Raw genomic sequence first — 7,952 nt, forward strand, 5'->3', positions numbered from 1 at the left:
AAAAAAAATACATTTGGGTCTTTAGGAATAATATATGCAATGATTTCTATTGGTATATTAGGATTTATTGTTTGAGGTCATCATATATTTACAGTAGGTATATATATTGATAAATAAGTTGCTAAAAATCTTACTGTTTTTCTAAAATTTTACATTTTTTGTTAAAAATTTGTCTTTTTTATGAAAAAACTATTCTACTTTGAAAAAATTTAACATTTTTGTTAGAAAATTACATGCTTTTGTTGAAAATTTTACTGCTTGTTAGGAGATTCATTTTTTTTTTTTAGAAAATGGAATTTTTTTTTTTAAATTTGTCTTGGCGGGTTTAAAAGTCAAAAGTTGTATTGAATACTTAAAGTCTTAGCTAAACAGCTCAACTGTTTTTTTTTGTAAATTCATCGTTTTTTCATTAAATATTTTACTATTTTCTTAAAAATTTAATATGTCTTGACTTGTGAAATCACCATATTTTTTCGAAAGTTTTAGGGACCACTGATTCTCAATTAAAAGAACATAAATTTATTGAATTCTGAAGGACCATCAACTAGGAATCTTACAAGTAAAGTTTCCTTTAAATAAAATAAAATTTATTCCCTGGAGTTCTCTATAAATTAGTTTAAATATCGAAAAGTTTCTTGTAACATCTTTAATTGCCAGAAATTTCTTTAGATTTCATTCTTTATTATAAAAATAAAGTTTAGATTATTCTCTAGATTTTTCCAGAATTTATTTAAAACCCCTTGAGCCCCTTAAAATAAAACGAATTAAATTAGTTTTTTTGAAGTTTTCTAGAAATCCGTTGAAATAACTTAAAATTCGTAAAATCCCTTAAAATCTTTAAAACACATGGAGTTCCTATCAAATGCTTTGAGCCTTTTATAATTCTTCAAAAATCCTCAAAGTCTTTCAAAATACTTTGAAATATTTTAAAATCGTGACAATCTATTAAAATAAGTCAAAATAATTAAAAGTGTTTGGAAATCCAGAAAAATTCGTTGAAATCTCTTGAATTTTTTTAATTCAAGGACATTTTTTCGTATCTTCTAAAATAACTTTAAAAATTTTTAAACCTTAAAAAATGTCTTTAATTGCACAGGGTATTTCGTTAGGTTCCCCCTGCCGCTCGAGCCACGCGCACCCTATTGCGCAAGGAATAACGTGGACCTCTATGCACACTCAGCTGAGCCTCACCCACTCTGCCATCTGTCAATTTCTCTCCTATTTAACAATTTCGAGACGAATTTCAGCGGAAAACGAGCCCTAATTTACTTTGATAGAAATTTCTGCCAATTATTATTTGTATTTCAAAAATTGTCATACTTTTTTCGTGTGAATTTGGTAAAAAAAATTATTCACACTATCATCTTTGTAAATTAATATCAGAATGGTGACTGGTGACAAAAAATTGTTTTAAATTAACAACTTTGATATAAGTTTTATCAAACAAATTTTTTAAGACAATCTGTGGAGTTCGTTGATTTTTCTTGACCACATTTTCTTTATTTTAACTAGCAGGAGAGAAATTTCAAAAGATTAATTCACGTAACAGCTTGTCGATTTAATTGACGCTTTGGCGCAAGTACTAAGATTTTGGAACTCATGCTTCTAAAGCAACGGCGTTTGATCTAAAAGCAAGGGTTCCGAGATCTTAGTTCTTGCGCTAAAGCGTAAAAAAAACAAAGAAGCATTTCCTTAAATTATTCTCTTAAAATTTCTCTCCGTGTAACCGTAGCACAAAATGTTAATTTCATGAAATAGCAAACCGTTTCCCATAATAATAACGTAGGAAATTTTTAATTAAAAAAAAGGAAACATTTATTCTCCATCAGTATGTTTGTGTCTAGCCAAGATAAAATTTGTTTTTTTCGTAAATCTCCTATATCAGTTTAAACGAATTCTTTGACATTTTTTTCAGCGAACTGGCAAATAAAAGGTTATTATCTCAGAAGAAGAACCTTGATGTCTATTATTATCATTAAGATTAAGACTGTAGAATATACTACATAATCTAGAATGAAGCATGATAATAATCAGTATTTAAATTTGTAAGCAAATCAATTGTTAGCACGTACATTAATCAGTTTTTTCTCTAGCCGAAAAAAATGAAGATTGTTTATAATCTGGTCTCCACCTTGCCGATCATCCTTAATTATATTGGTAAATATATTATTATACTGATATATCATTAAAAAGTTAAGTTACATAACCATCGCAAGGTCCTAATGGGAGCAACTGTTATCCATGAAAATGACATTGGTTTCCAGTAGAACCGTGGTGCATAATGCCAGAGCCGAGAATTTGATCACGAATATAGTTAGTTTCTCGAAGTCCTGAAGAACTGCTAAAAAGGGCCCATGGAGCTACTCCAAGCGAGTCGAGTAAAACAGGGATGGCAAGCATGTTAGTCACAGTTACCTATTTCAACACCGATTCGTTGGAAGAACAAATCTGTTGAAGAAGACTCTCGTACCTTCCTTTGGAGAGCCTCATTTAATTGTTCAGGCGATGCAAGCGTATTTTGGTCTTTTGATCCGCCTTTTATATGAATGAGCAAAATCTGTCATTGTGAAAAAAACTAAGCCATTGATGATCCAGAGTTAGGACTCCTCCGAGATGTCCTCACGATTGGAGGTATCCATATCAGCCAGATCATCGGGCTCAGTAGGTATCTGTATAATAATGTTCCCTCTTGTCCCGAAATCGCTTTCATCTTTCAGGAGTGTCTGCTTTCCGCAATTGGCCCTAATACTTTTTTGCTTCATCTTTTGAGTGTTCATGCAGCGGTTAGGGAATTTCTCTACTCTTATGTCCAGTTATCGGGAGTAGGCAGTTTGATTTCGCAAAGGCTGTTGCTAAAAGATCTGAAGCTCTAGATGTTCTAGTGTTTCCACCAACAGGGGAAATGCAGGCATTTTAGCAATTTAGCATATGACCCTTAAGTCGATCTTTCCAATCCATGTGAGCATTTTATTAATTTAAAACGCATCTACAATTGGGTTAGGTGGTGTCATAATTGTTTCCACGAGTAGCTAGGGCAACGGTTGATCCATCCTTGTAGAGTTTCGCATGTAAGGATATTTGTTCAACTGCATACGCTGAAAGGTCGCTCGGTATACAGAAGTCACCATTTAAGACACCTTACCCAGGCTCCATTTAGCTGGAGAGTTTTAGCAGAAAGCCTTAGTACGTCCGGTGTCTTTGCCATTGGACCTCATAATTCGATTAACAAAGAAACATCTCGTTTGGAATAAATCTTGATACTGAATGTTTTTTACTTACCAATATATAATTTATCTTTTGTTAATTTCAGAAGAAATGAAGAAATTTCAATGCACTTTCTGTAGACTGTACCATTTATTTGATAGATTGTAATTAACAGAAATTAATATTATAAAGTTGAAGTTATTGAATAGTTGAAGCAGAATATAGTTAAGGTATACGTTTTTCGTGTTATTCAACTTCAAAATAATGAAAATTTCTATGTATATTCAGTTTTACAATTAGAATGAGCCATGGCCATATAACGGATATTTTGAGATTTGAAAATTTTTAAATATTTTTCTAAACATTTTAAAATAATTTTAAACATTCAAAAGTATTTGAGGAACTGCACAAGGATTTCAAAACATTTTTGAAGATTTCAAAATGTTTCACTAACAGAGATTTAAGAAAGATTTTATAAGTGTTACAAAAGATCTCAGAAAGATTTTTAGAATTTAAAAAAAATTAAAAAGAAGTGGTCACTATATGTAACAGATCTCACAAAGATTTCGGATATTTAATGAAGATTTTTAAGATTTGAAAAGGGCATGTACATCAAATTTAAAATATTTCCCTAAGATTCTAAAACTTTTGAAATATCTCAAAGATTTTAAAGTTTTTTAAAGAGTATAAAAAGGATTTCAAAACATTGTAAACACTTGAAACTATTCGATTTTTTTTCGTTTCCAAATATTTTAATTATTTTATTGATTTAAAATTAATATGAAAGATTTCAAGAATATTTGAAACACTTCTTCAGAATATCATAAAGATTTTTAAATAATACAAGATTTGCACAGTTTTTTTAAAGATTTTATATTTCAATGACTTCATACGAATACAAAACATTTGAGATATGTTTAACATATATTTTAAAGAATTCATAAGGAATTCAAAAGATTTCAAAGATTGAAAAACAGCATAAAAAAGTCAATGTACTCAAAATACTATTATAATACATATAAAAGTAACCAATTTCAAAATATTTTCAAAGTTTTTAAATTTTTTTTTTATAAATGACGGATAAAGAATTTCCAGCATTAGGTATAAAATAACATTTCATTTATAAATCAATCGTAATACAATTTTTCGAAAACCTTAAAAATAAAAATAATTATACAAATGTGAATATAATAAAAAGATTCCTGAAACTTGTTACAAAATTTAAGAAGAAATTAAGACATTTTTGCTGGTTGATTTTCAAATAATCTATTCAGATTCTTACATTTTAAAAATAGCAGAAGATATAATATAAATCATACATTTAAAAAAATTTCAACCTGATTATAGTATTCGGCATGGTTTGCGAATTCTGACTTATTAAAATAAGATTTCGCTTCAGAATCGCTCTTATCTTGAGATCCGAAAGCTACGGGATTGCTTTCAACACTATCGATCACTTGACACGTTTTCAACATTTGCTTTATTGCAACCGTCACTAATAAGTTTTTGCTACAATTTGTTGATTGTACGTTCGATTTTAATTTCTATGTCGAGATTCAAAACGCATGCACCAACAATGAATGAATGGTCCATTTTGTAATAGGAGTCTGGGGTATTGAATGATATTATGGAATTTCGGTTTTAAATGTCCAAAAAGTTTTACATACAGTTCATTATGCTTTTTTATTATTTTTTTTTTAACTGCAGCGTCTGATTTAATTATTCACGGAGAAATTACAATATCCAACATTTGTCTCAGATATTTATAAAATTCCCAACCAGCATCGTTTTTAGGGATCAAGTCGCCAATAATGAGACCAAAGTATCGCACAAGGCAATGCATCTCAGATTTGAATATTATTGACCGCATGACGTATACGCATATACCTTCCAAAAGGTCGTGCATCATGTCCACAACAAAGTTTTTCGTGATGTGGAAATTTTTTATTTTATTAAATGTGCACGGTTCTTTAATGCCAGTTGCCGATGCATCTGATGCTTTAACGTCTTGTTCGTAATTTGTGGGCTGTAAACTAAGGTTGCCAGCAATATGCTATTCAATCGAGATGCTATATGCGGTGGAAGACAAGCAATACAGGGTTTGTCCGGAAAGTAATAGGAATGATTTTCTTCCGCCGCGACTGTACTTCAGAGCGTGCGCGCACCGACTGGATTTGGTAGAGGGCGTTCCTAGCTAACGAACGAGCGGCTGTTCAGTTGTCTCCGAGCACTTGGAGAGTCAGGACAGGCATTTTCACGCGACGTGTTTCAGTGAGTTGTGCAAGCCGAAAATGCAGCGTTCGTTAGAGGAGAGGTACGTGATTAAATTCTATGTGAAACTCGGTAAATCTGTGACAGAGACGTTTGATATGATCAAGCAGGCTTACCCAGATGTTGCTTTAGCAAGAAGTGGTGTGTTTCGGTGGCAGCAGGCCTTTTTGGAGGCCCGGGATGAGGTCACCGATGAAGACGATGCTCATTGTCTTTTTTGACATCAAAGGCATCGTCCACCATGAATTTGTTCCTCCTGGACAAACCTTCAACGCCAAGTTTTACGTGCAAGTGCTCAAAATACTCAAACGAAGAGTCAATCGAGTCCGACAAGACATCGCAGCCGACTGGAAGTTGCACCACGACAACGCCCCGGCTCACACCGCCTTTCTTGTGAACAGCTACCTGACCAAGGCCGGCATCCCAACGCTTCCGCAGCCGCCCTACAGCCCAGATGTGCCCCCCCCCCCCAGACTTTTTTTTTGTTTCCTCGCCTGAAAAGGCCGATGAAAGGCAAGCATTTTGAGACGACAGAGGGGATCCAAGCAGCATGCACCGCGGCTCTCAAGGCTATTCCGGAGAATGGCTTCCGCGGCGCCTTCAATGCTTGGAAATCGCGCTGGCAGCGCTGCATCGATGCAGAAGGAGCCTATTTTGAAAGTTTTTAAAGAATTGTAACGAATCACTCAATAAATTTTTTTAAATCGACTCAGTCCTATTACTTTCCGGACAAACCCTGTAGAAGCATAAACAGCAACGAATTTTTTTACACCAGCATGGCTGCCTAAGGGATTTCCCGTTTCAAGGTCGTCATAGAACAAAAACAGAGGCAGAACGACATCGCCCACAATTTTGGAGTAAATTTTCCCGCCACAAATCAGCTTGCAGTATATTAGAAATAATATAATATTCTTTTACCAGCTTTTCTCAGGTAGAAAAAGTAATTCATTTTTAACAATTTTTACCACAAAAGTTTCTCCAATTTCAAATTCTTCAGGTTCCATAAATCCCTTCTTCCTTATAAGATCATACCGTTCACTGTTCACCACAAAATAACTCTGATACACTCTGTCGATGTTCCCGCAAAAAATAATGTACGGGTGAATGGGTTGACCATGTTTAATTAAAAAAGATTCATAATCTTGCTTCCCTGATCCAGATTTGCATGATCCTAGAGAAATAGAAGTTAGGTATAGTACTAGGTACGTAGTGCTTTAATACATTTTATATTTAAATACAGGACGTCTAGTTATCAGCCAATAGAAAATTCCCAAGTTTTTCCCGACCACATGATTTTGCTTGACAAATTTAAATAATTCTCTTTGTATTTAACAATGACTTACTAACACGTCAAATACCTATCTTAAATAAAAGTATTTGTTAATTTTGTTTAGGAACATATTGGAAATTAGTGCAAATTTCAATTTTTTTTTTAAATTGAAATTTTTAAGTTTAGTAATCTTTCTGTTGAGATAAATATTTTTTTGTAAAATATATTAAGTAAGTAATCGTGAGGCTTCAATCACACTCATATAATTAACATTAAAAGTACCTAAAGTCGGTACTCTATAGAGGTATGTTAAGCTGGCACAACACAATGAAGGTATAAAGATGTTACTTATTTCAAAATTTAGGGCTCATTTAGGGCTGATTTTGGCCCGTGGTCCTAAATTTTGTGCTGTTTTATTTTTTTTTTTTAAATAGTGTTTGCGCTAGCTTAACGTTAAGTAGGCCGAATATTGCTGTAAAAGGTGCTAAAAATTATTTCACGGAAAATTCAACTTAGACAATAATTTAGGGCTCATTTAGGGCTCTGGGAATATGATGATGAAAAAATTTTTAAATTTTTTAAGCAATTTTTGTTTAAACATTCATAGTAAAAACGAAGTAAACAATTTTCTCCCTTTACCCTATGTTAAGGCTCACTTGGGGCTCTATAAATATTGTATTTGAATTTCAAAATAAATTGTATGAACAATTATTTTTCAAACAAATGTCTTCTACCCCGGTGTCTATTCCCGGGGGGGGGTAGACTTGTGGAGGAGGGGTAGGAGTACAGTGCGTGGGGAATGAAGGGGGAAAAGATCGAAGGAAGGAATGGGTGATGGGGTGGAGCGCTTAACAGCGGAGAGGAGTGGAAAGTGCGACGTCCGCGGTTAGGCCGCTCGGTACGGCTCGAAAGGACCGGTGCTTAATGACGCGGAACGGGACGTGGATTGACTTCGGTCGGGTCGGGTAGTTGACGCGCAGCGAGCCAACGGTCGAGGGCCTGCATGCCCTTGGGCGGGTTCGCCTGACTGGTGGGCGGCGGAAGGTGGACTCGTTTGATGTCGCCTGACATCAATTTTCTCCACGCGGTCAACCCGTCCATAGAGGGGAAGGGGAAGAACGTTTGGTCGCCGAGTGCGGCTGTGGTTTTGTTATGTGTTGGGGGAGGGGTGAGGGAAGGATTGAGGAGGGGTAAGGATAGGAGAATC

This window comes from Belonocnema kinseyi, chromosome 10, assembly GCF_010883055.1.
Source record: "Belonocnema kinseyi isolate 2016_QV_RU_SX_M_011 chromosome 10, B_treatae_v1, whole genome shotgun sequence".
NCBI lineage: Eukaryota > Metazoa > Arthropoda > Insecta > Hymenoptera > Cynipidae > Belonocnema > Belonocnema kinseyi.